The sequence below is a fragment of the Ursus arctos genome, unplaced genomic scaffold (genome assembly GCF_023065955.2).
Source record: "Ursus arctos isolate Adak ecotype North America unplaced genomic scaffold, UrsArc2.0 scaffold_9, whole genome shotgun sequence".
Taxonomy (NCBI): Eukaryota; Metazoa; Chordata; class Mammalia; order Carnivora; family Ursidae; genus Ursus; species Ursus arctos.
Genome location: NW_026623111.1, coordinates 61,955,058 through 61,966,612, shown reverse-complemented (window position 1 = coordinate 61,966,612; position 11,555 = coordinate 61,955,058). Strand labels below are relative to the sequence as shown.

Below are 11,555 nucleotides of genomic sequence, written 5' to 3'. Positions count from 1 at the left end.
CCTGGGCACAGCCTCCCTCTTTATCAATATCCCCCACCAGAGTGCTACCTTTGTTTTAACTGCTGAACCTGCACTGACACATCATAATCACCCAAAGTCCATAGTTAAATTAAGGTTCACTCTTGGTGTTGTACATTCAGTGGGTTTGGACAAATGGATAATGACATGTGTACATCATAATGGTCACAGAGTATGATACCCTAAACATTCTCTGTGCTCTACCTATTCATTCCTCCCCCCTCCTCCCAACCCCGGGTAACACTGATCTTTTTATTGTCTCCATAGTTTTTGCCTTTTCCAGAATGTTATTTGTTAAAATCATATAGTATGTATAGCCTTTTTAGATTGGCTTCTTCACTTAGTAATATGCAGGTAAGCTTCCTCCATAACTATTCATGGTGAGATCGCTCATTTCTTTTTAGTACCGAGTAATATTCCATTGTCTGGGTGTACCACAGTTTATTTACCCATTCATCTGCTGAAGGACAACTTGGTTGCTTCCAAGTTTTGGCATTTATGAATAAAGCAGCTATAAACATCAACATGTATTTTTTGTGTGGATATGATCTTCAACTCCCTTGGGTAAATACCAGGAAGCACTACTGATGCGTCTTATAATAAAAGTGTGTTTAGTTTTGTAAGAAATCACCAGAGTGGCTGTGTCACTTTGCGTTTCCACAGCAATGAGTTCCTATTGCTCCGCATCTTTGCCAGCATTTGGTGTTGTCAATGTTCTGGATTTTGACCGTTCAAATAGGTGTATAATGGTATCTTGTTGTCTTAATTTACATTTCCCTAATGACATATGATGTGAAGCATCTTTTCATAAGATTATTTGCCATCTGTATATCTTTTTTCATGAGGAGTATCTGGTAAGATCTTTGGACCATTTTTTAATTGGGTTGTTTGTTTTTTTATTCTTAAATTTTAAGGGTTCTTTATATATTTTGGATAATAGTCCTTTACAAGATCTGTCTTTTGAAAATATTTTCTCTCACTCTGTGGCCTGTCTTTTCATTTCCTTGGCATTGCCTTTTGCAGAGCTCAAGCTTTTAATTTTGATAAAGTCCGGCTTATCAATTATTTCTTTCATGGATTGTGCCTTTGGTGTTGGACCTAAAAAGTCATTGCTCCCCACCCAAGGGCATGTAGGTTTTCTCTTATGTTGACTTCTAGGGTATTTATAGTTTTAGATGTTACATTACGTCTATGATCCATTTTGAGTTAATTTGTATGATGTGTGTAAATTCTGTGTCTGGATTAATTTTTTTTTTCATGTAGATGTCCAGTTGTTTCAGCACCATTTTTAAAATAGTTTTATACCTTTGCTTGACAATCAGTGGTTAGTTCTCATCTACATTAATTGTAGATTTTTGAAAGTGGTGACAAGTATATAAGTAGCCAACATATGGAGCTTGTTTGGTGAATCTTCATCCTCATTATGTTTTCTGAACAACTGCACATGGATACGGTATGGAACGTTCCTTATTCTTTTGGCCCAGACAGCTTTGTTGAACATGGTGTCGTTGCACACATCTGGAGTTCCCATCTCCTTCATGGCAAATTTCTGGGTCTCTTTGAGTGCCTGAGGAACACGATTCTTGAAACACATTCCATGGATGTGCTTGTGAATGTTGATGGTGTATTCTCTGGTCGTACCTCTTCAATGGCAGAATGGCTCTTCTTCTTTCCACCCTTCTTTGTGGGAGCCATTCTGCCAGGTCCTGGTTGGAATGCTCAGCACCATTTATTGAAGAGAGTGTCTTTTTTTCTTTTTTTAAAGACTTTATTTATTTATTTGAGAGAGAGAGAGAGAGGGAGAGAGAGGAAGAGCACAGAGGAAGGAGCAGACTCCCTGCTGAGCAGAGAGCTGGACATGGGGTTTGATCCCAGGACCCTGAGATTATGACCTGAGCTGAAGGCAGACGCTTAACCGACTGAGCCACCCAGGTCTCCCTTGAAGAGAATATCTTTGCTCCATGTATTGCCCTTTCTCTTTTTTTCTATTTATAAGGAGCTATTTATATACTCTCTATTCTGTTCCATTGATCTATTTGTCTGTTCTTTTACCAATACCACACTGTCTTGATTACTATAGCTTTATAGTAAATCTTACCCCTTCTTAGTGCTATCATAAAGGGGGAAATATGAGCTTGGTAAAGGTTAGAATGTGAAACTGACATGACTTCCCCCCTTTTTTCTTTTTTCTCTTTTCTCCTGCCATATGCCTAAGTCTTCTGACTGAAGGGACTTTAGAACTGAGGATGTCTAATGAGAAAACTGTCCTAAGTTTTCCCTACCTAAAACTCACTGCATTATTTTAAGTTTTATTTTATTTTATTTATTTTAGAGCGAGAAAGAGAGAGAGCTAGAGCATGGTGGGGAGGGACGGAGGGAGAAAGAGAGAGAAACTCTAAGCAGACTCAGTGCTGAACACAGAGCCTGACCTGGGGCTTGATTTCGCAACCCAGAGATCATGACATGAGCCAAAACCAAGTGTCAGTGCTTGACTGACTGCACCACCCAGGTGCCCCTAAAACTCAGTGTTTTGAGCCTACTTTGCTAAATTGGTCCTAGACCTTGTAAATAGGTTTTTGTTAGTTTGTTTTGGTGGTTTTGTTTTTTTTGTTGTTGTTGTTTTTGTTTTTAACTATTATCTTCCCATCAGAGGGGAACTTAGTTTCTGAATCCCAGTGAATGGCTGGGCCATTGATTTCCTGGAGTTCCAACCAGCCTTTCCACCAAGTTTTAACAAGGTTATACTCCATCCAGTTTTTACTACCCATATCAAATGAACATCTTAGTGATAATCTAGTTTTCCCCTGATGCTGAGAACTGATGCTATCTAGAACTTATATGTACTCAAACAGTTTCTTGAACTTCTCTTGTCTCAGCACTTAATATACAGTTTACTTTCTTATCTTTTCATCTAGACTCTCAACTTTCTGAGGACAGAAATAGTGTCTTTTTTATTATTGTATCTCTAGGACCTAGTAATATTAGTTGACTACATAAAGGCCTATATCAGGCAATACTCTTTCTGTTGTTAATGATAGAAAAATCCAACTCAAACTAGGTTAAGCAAAAAGCAAAAAAAAAAAAAAAAACAAAAACAAAAAAACAAAAACAAAAAAAACCCAACAACAACCAAAAAAAAACCCCAAAATCAAACCCAAAACAAAACAAAATGAAATCTCCCAGCACATTAGTTCATGTAACTGTAAAGTCCAAGACTCAAGTAATGTTTAAGAAGCTTGTCTTTCTTTTTTCTCTTTCTCTTTCTCTTTTTCTTTGTCTTTTCTTTTTTCTTTTCTTTTCTTTTCTTTTCTTTTCTTTTCTTTTCTTTTCTTTTCTTTTCTTTTCTTTTCTTTTCTTTTCTTTTTTACTTTTTGCTCCCTCTGCTGTGTTTGGCTTCACTCTCAGACAGGCCTTCTTTAGGTGGAGGCTCTTGTTATAGCAAATGCAAATTTTAGTTCTGATTGGACCCAACTGAAGTCAGGTAGTATTAGTCATCCAACTTTGTTCTTCTTTTTCAGTATTGTGTTGACGAGTCTGGGTCTTTTGTCTCTCCATATAAATTTTAGAATTAGTTGATGCCCACAAAATAACTTGCTAGGATTTTGTTTGGGATTGTATCGAATGAATGTACAGACTAGGTTGGGAAGAACTGAATCTTGCGTCTTCCTCAATATGAACATGGACTATCTCTCCATTTTAGTTTTTTTATTTCACTCATCAAACTTCTATAGTTCTCTTCATATAGATTTTATACATATTTTAAAAGATTTATTGCCTAAGTATTTCATGTTTGGTGTTGGTGTAAATGGCGTTGTGTTTTTAATTTCAAATTTCATTTGTTTATTGCTGGCATATAGGGAAGTTAATGGCCTTAACCTTGTATCCTGAAACCTTGTTATGATCACTTATTAGTTCCTGGAGGGGTTGTTGTTGTTGTTGCTTTTTCAGATGTTTTGCATGGACAATCATGTCATTTGTGAACAAAGATATTTTTATGTCTTTCTTCCCAACCTGTATTCCTTTTCTTTCTTTTTTCTTGTCTTATTGCACTTGGTAAAACTTCTAGTATGATGTTGAAAAAGAGTGGTGTGAGAAGCTATCTTTGCCTTGGACCTGATCTTAGTGGAAAGTTTTGAGTTTTTCACCATCAAAGTAGGATGTTAGCTCTAGGATTTTATAGATGTTCTTTATCAAGTTGAGGAATTCTCTATTCCTAGTTTATTTAGAGTTTTTATCATGAACCAGTGCTGGATTTTGTCAAGTTTTTTTCTGCATCTAAATAGATGCTCATATGATTTTTATTTTTTAGCATGTTGATGTGATGTATTACATAGATTTTAGAATATTGAACTAGATTTGCATGCCTGGAATAAATCCTACTTGTTTGTGGTATATAATTATTTTTATACATTGTTATATTCAATTGGCTAATATTTTGTTGAGGATGTTTGTATCTTTGTTCATGAGAAATATTGGTCTGTAATTATCTTTTCTTGTTATGTCTTTGTCTAGTTTTGATATTAGGATAATGCTGACCTCATAGAAAGAATTAGGAAATATTTCCTATGCTTCTGTCCTCTGAAAGAGATTGCAGAAAATTGGTACAATTTCTTCTTTAAATATTTGGTAGAATTTGCCAATGAGCCCATTTGGTTCCGGTGCTTTCTGTTTTGGAAGGTTATTATTATTGATTCAATTTCTTTAATAAATATAGGCTATTCATATTGTCTATTTCTTCTTGTATGAATTTTGGTAAATGTGTCTTTTAGGAGATTAGTCTATTTCATTCGGGTTATCAAATTTGTAGGTATAGAGCTTTCCATGGTATTCTTTCATTATCCTTTGAATGTCCGTAGGATTTGTAAAAATATCGCCTCTTTTATTTCTGATATTAGTAATTTGTGTCCATTCTTTTTTTTTTTTTTCCTTAGTTAGTATGGCTTGAGGCTTATCAATTTTGTTGATCTTTTCACAGTATCACCTTTTGGTTTTGTTGATTTTCTCTATTAATTTCTTATTATCAGGTATATTGGTTTCTACTCTAGTTCTTATTATTGCTTTTCTTCTGCTTATTTTGGATTTAATTTGTTCTTCTTTTTCTAGTTACATAGGTGAAAACTTAGATTATTAACTTTATATTTTTTTTCTTCTATAGTAGATTAATGTAATGCCATTTAAGCACTGCTTTTGTTGCATCCCACAAATTTTAATAAGTACTAGTTTCATTTTCCTTTAATGCAAAATCTTTTAAAATTTCTCTTCAGATTTCTTTTTTGATCCTTCTGTTACATTGGTGTCTGCTGTTTAATCTCCATGTATTTTGGATTATCCAATTATCTTTGTATTATTAATTTCTAGTTTAATTCTACTGTAGTCTGAGAGGAGATGCATGATTTCTGTTTTTTAAAATTTGTTAAATTTGGTTTTGTCACACAGATTGTGCTCTGTCTTGGTGAATGTTCCATGTGACCTTGAGAAGAATGTGTATTCTGCTGTTGCTGGATGAAGTTGTCTATAGATGTCTATTGACTGTTGGAGTTTTTGAGTTGAGCTAAATACTTACTGATTTTCTGCCTGCTGGATCTGTCCATATCTGATAGAGAGGTGTTGAAGTTTTTTCCAGCTATGATAGTGGGTTCATATATTTCTCTTTGCAATTCTATTAGTTTTTGCCTCACTTAGTTTGATGCTCTATTGTTAGCTGCGTACATGTTAAGTATTAGCATGTCCTCTTGGAGAATTGATCCCTTTATCATTACGTAGTATTCTTTATCCCTGACAATTTTCCCTGCTTTGAAGTCTGTTCTGTCTAAATTTAATATAGCCACTCCTGCTTTCTTTTGATTAGTGTTAGTATGGCATATTTTTCTCCATTCTCTTTCTCCATTCTCACATTCTTTTATATGTGCCTTTATATTTAAAGTGGCTTTCTTAAAGTAGACAGCATATAGTTGGGTTGTATTTTTTGGTCAATTCTGACAATCTTTGTCTTATAATTAGTGCCTTTAGACCATTGCTGTTCAAAGTGATTATGGATATAGTTGGGTTAGTATCTATCTTATTTGTTGCTGTTTTCTTTTTGTTACCCTTGTTCTGTATTCCTATTTTTGTCTTCTATTCTTTTTTTGCCTTTTGTATTTTTAATTGAGCATTTTATATTATTACATTTTATCTCTTTTCTATCAGTTATACTTCTTTTTTTTACTTTTTTTAGTAGTTGCCCTACATGTATAGTTAATACAAGTCCAATTTCAAATAATATTATGCCACTTCACAGGTAGTGTGAGCACCTTATAATAACAGAATAATCCTAATTCCTCCCTTGTATCATTACTGTCATTCATTTCATTCATATAAAAGCATATATTAACATAAGATAGATACACAAGCATACATAGTCAAATACTTTGTTGCTATTATCATTTTGAACAAACTATCATCTATTAGATCAATTAAGAATAAGAAAAGTAAAAGTTTCTATTTTACTTTCATTTATTCCTTCTTTGATATTTTTTCTTTCTTTATGTAGATCTGAGGTTCTGACCTATATTAAGAACTTTAATATCTCTTGCAAGGCAGATATACTGACTACAAATTCCCTTAATTTTTATTTGTCTGAGAAAATTTCTCCTTCACTTTTGAAGAATAATTTCACAGGGAACAGAATTCTAGGTTTTTTTTTTTTAATCAATACTTTAAATATTTCACTCTACTCTATTCTTGCCTGCATGTTCTGAGAAATCAGATGTAATTCTTATCTTTGTTCTTCTGTATATAAAATGTTTTTCTTCTCTGGATTTTTCAGTATTTTTTTCTTTATTTTTTTGTTTTGTTTTTGTTTTTCTTTATGTTTGATTTTATGTAGTTTAAAAATGGTATGCCTAGGTATAGTTTTTTTGGTATTTATCCTGCATGATGTTCTCTGAGCTTCCTGGATCTCTGGTTTGATGTCTGATATTAACTTGGGAAAATACTTAGTCATTATTGTTTCATTATTTCTTCTATTCCTTTCTTTGTCTTCTCCTTCTGGTATTCCTGTTGCATGTGTGTTACACCTTTTCTAACTGTCCCATGGTCGTGGATATTCTGTTCTATTTTTGTTTTTAGTCTTTATTTGTTTTTTTTAATTTTCAAGGATTCCACTGATATCTTCTAGATCCGAGATTCTTTCCTTACTTCTCTCCAGTCTACTAATGAGCTTATCAAAGGTATTTTTATTTCTGTTACAGTGTATTTAATCTCTAACATTTCTTTCTGGTTCTTTCTTAGGATTTCATCTCTCTGCTTACATTGCTCACCTGTTCTTACATGCTGCCTACTTTATCCATTATAGGTCTTAGCATATTAATCATAGTTGTTTAAATTCTTAGTTTGATAATTCCAACATTCTTGCCATGTCTGGTTCTGATGGTTGCTCTGTCCTTTCAAATTGTTTTTCTTTTTTTTTCCGTAAGAGACTCTTAATCATAGGAAACAAACTGAAGGTTGCTGGAGGCGAGTGGGTGTGGGGGGATGGGATAACTGGGTGCTAGACATTAAGGAAGGCACATGATGTAATGAGCACTGGGTATTATATAAGACTGATGGATCACTGATCTCTACCTCTGAAACCAATAATGCATTATATGTTAATTAATAAAATTTAAATAAAAAAATTAAAAAACCAAATTGGTTTTTAAAATTTTTTGCCTTTTAATATGCCTTGTCTTTTTTTTTTTTAATAACTAAACATGTTGTATTACTGCTATAAATAAGCTTTGAGTAATATGGTGGTGTGGTGTTAAGGGAGGGGAAATTTTTGTTTCTTTCTCTTTTTTTAGAAATTATATTTAATTTTTTAAAACATATTTATTTTAGAGAGAGAGAGAGAGCAAATGTAGAGGGGAGAGGGGCAAAAGGAGAGGGAGAGAGAGAATCTCAGGCAGACTCCCCACTGAGTGTGGAGCCCAGGTGGGGCTGAAGCTCATTACCCTGAGATTATGACCTGAGCTGAAACGAACGGTCAGACATTTAATGGACTGAGCCACCCAGGTGCCTCAGGAGGGAAAGTGTTTTATAGTGTATGATTAGGTTTCAGTCTTTTACTGTGCCTATGTCTCTGGACTATGAACCCCACAAGTGTGTCTTAGTCTTTTCTTCCCCCTTAGGTGGGATAGGATGTCTAGATTGTGTTAGAGTTGGGTATTACCCCCTTTTCATGTGGAAGGCTGGAGCTGGCTGGGGTTGAGTATTTCCCTCTTCCCAGAGCCAGTTAGGCTCTGATAATACCCCAGCAGGTTAGGCTCTGGTTAATTAGCTTCCCCCAATTTCCAAAGGAAGAGTGCTTTGACGTATTTCCAAATGGTTTCTTATCTCCTCCCCTTGCTGGGAGCATAAGAGGATTTTTCTCTGATATTTTCTGTGGGAACCTGGTCAAGTTCCTGTAGGTAAATCTTGCAATATTTTGGAGACTCCCTTATCTCTGAGTCTCCCCTGGAGTTTTAACTCTCAGACTTGTCCTCACTGAGCCTCTAGCAATTTTTCAATTATAATTCTGGTATCCTACACCAGCACTTTCTCCCTTGTTGGTTTCTCCTTATGAGTCTATCCTCAGGTAAGCCATGACTCCTTGTGTTCATCTGCCTATCTCTCCAATCTCGGGGGCAGTGGCTTTCCCTGTGTCCTCCCCTCTCTTATGGATCCAAGAAGAGTTGTTGATTTTTCAGTCTCTTCAACTTTGTACTTGTTAGAATGGACTGGTGTTTTATGCATGGATAAGTGGCTTCTTAGAAATGGAACCAAAACCCGCAAGTCTAATCTCTATTTTTTTTCCTTTTCCTTTTTTTTTTAAACTAATTTCCCCTAATTCTGTTGCTTTTTCTTCTTTTCTCTTTCCCTATATCTTCGTCACCTCCTTTCCTCATTTTTACTGGTCTCCCTTGCTTCTCATACTCCCTTCTCTTTCTCTCTTTTTCCTCTTTGCCTCACTTCTACTAAGGTTACATTTTCCAAAGTGTTCTAAATGTAGAAAATGTATCACTAAACAAACATAAACCTTGGTACCCAAGTTTTAATTAGAGACTTTTAAAGAAGAGAACAGGTTAGGCTCGTGAGTTCTAGCATTGAGAGAAGTGAGTGGGGGGAGATTATTTTACCATTTGGGTTGAGGCTTCATCCAAAGGTATTTAAGGCATTGAATTTCCATTGGTATTCAATATACTGGTCCCAAATACCTTTTTTTCTTTTCTATTTTGTTTCTCCAGGGGAATTACGAGGGGGGAAAAAAAGCAAATAATAAGGCAGTATGTAGACGTGATTCATTAACCATAGAGTGGTTTAAAATGTGAACAAAACTCGGAGTGGGAAATGACTCACTGAGAAGCAATCCAGGGAAAATCTCCTATGAGAAAGAAAACTATTAGCTGAAAGACAGGTGGCCTTTGGAAAAGTTGTTATAGGTCTTTAATAGGCAGAACACCTGAGAGGTTTGTTCATGCCTAAAGTTTATTAGTAATTCTCTTCCCTATTTTAAAATACAAGAATAGGAGTGGCTGGGTGCCTCAGTTGGTTAAGCATCTGACTCTTGGTTTCAGCTCAGGTCAATAATCTCGGGGTCATGAGATTGAGCCCCATTACAGGCTCCATGCTCAGCATGGAGTCTGCTTGGGATTCTCTCTCCCTCTCCCTCCCACTCTGCCCCTTCCCCTGCTCACAGGTGCGTGCGTTCTCTCTCTCTCTCAAATACATAAATACATAAATAAATAAAAATAAACTATAAACAGGCAATATTCATACAGAGCATCCTATGTACTGGGTACTTTCTATGAATTATTTTATCTTCATAGTAACCCCATGAGGCAGACATAGGTATTACCTGCATTTTTAAGATAAGAAATCTGGGAAGTTAAGTACCTTGTCCAAGAATACACAGCAAAGATGTGACAGAACCAGCACAAGACTGAGGCCACCTGGCTCTAGAGCCCAAGTCTTACTCCGTTAGGCTGCTTTAACAGAATACCATAATTTGGTTGCTTAAACAACAAACATTTATTTTTCATAGTTCTAGAGGCTGGGAAGTTCAAAGTCAAGGCACCAATCAGTGTTTGATGAGAGCCCACTTCCTGGTTCATAGACAGCCTGTTCTCAATGTGAGGACATAGAAGGGGCAAGGGAGCTCTCTGGAGTGAGTCTCTTTTATAAGGGCATGAATCCCATTCATGAGGGCTCTAGCTTCAGGACCTAATAATTTCCCGAAGGCCCCACCTCTAAATACCATCACCTGGAGATAGGTTTCAACATGAATTTGGTGGAGGACACAAACATTAAGTCTGTAACAGGTCACCAGCATGAACACTTTTTAATATTGTTTCCCATTATCAATAAATGATTAATTCTTTGGTGAAGGCATGGGAAGATGATCTTTTTTCTCTGATAGGAAAGTTCTGAGAAAGGATAGGAGAGATTGAGTGACTAGAAGGGAAGAGAAGAGAAGGTGAGATATAGCAACAACTGAACAGAAGCAAAGGATGATAATATTAAAAATAAAAATAATAATACAACTCAATGCCAAGAAAACAAATAATCTGATTAAAAAATGGGTAGAGGACCTGAATAGACATTTTTCCAAAGAAGACTTACAGATGGCCAACAGACACATGAAAAGATGCTCAACATCACTAATCATCAGGCAAATGCAAATTAAAACTACAATGAGATATCACTTTACACTTGTCAGAATGGTTAAAATAAAAAATGCAAGAAATAATAAGTGTTAGTGAGGATGTGGAGAAAAATGAATCCTTGTGCACTATTGGTGGGAATGCAAATTGGTGCAGTCCCTGTGGAAGAAAATATGGAGATTCCTCAAAAATTTAAAAATAGAATTACTGTATGATCCGGTAATTCGACTACTGGGTGTTTACTCAAAGAAAATGAAAACACGAATTTGAAAAGATATAATCACCCCTATGTTTATTGAGATATTATCTATAATAGGTAAGATATGGAAGCAACCCAAATGTCCATCGAAGACAAATGGATAAAAAAGATGTTTTATGCACGTGCGGGCGCGTGCGTACACACACACACACACACACACACACACACACACTGGATATAACTCAGCCATAAAAAAGGATGAAATCTTGCCATTTGCAACAACATGGATGGACTTAGAGGGTATAATGCTAAGTGAAATAGATCAGAGAGACAAATGCTATAGAATCTCACTCAGATGTGGAATTTAAGAAACAAAACAGAGGGGAAGGGAAGGAAAAGTAAAATAAGACAAAGAGAGGGAGGCAAACCACAAGAGACTCTTAAATATAGGGAACAAATTGAGGGTTGCTGGACGGGGAAATGGGTGGGAGGATGGGGTAATTGGGTGATGGGCTTTAAGGAGGGCACCCTATGTAATGAGCACTGGGTGTTATATGCAACTGATGAATCACTAAATTCTACCCCTGAAACTAACACTACATTTTATGTGAACTAATTTGAATTTAAATAAAATCTTGAAAGAAAAAAAAAGAAAACAAACGATCAAACAAAATGAAAAA

General features: G+C 35.6%; 1 pseudogene; it reads right to left on the bottom strand.

Annotated features, from left to right (window-relative positions):
• Positions 1 to 1,354: 1,354 nt before the first annotated feature.
• On the bottom strand, positions 1,355 to 1,713 carry LOC113263043 (60S ribosomal protein L31-like; annotated as a pseudogene).
• Between the last annotated feature and the right edge of the window lie 9,842 nt (positions 1,714 to 11,555).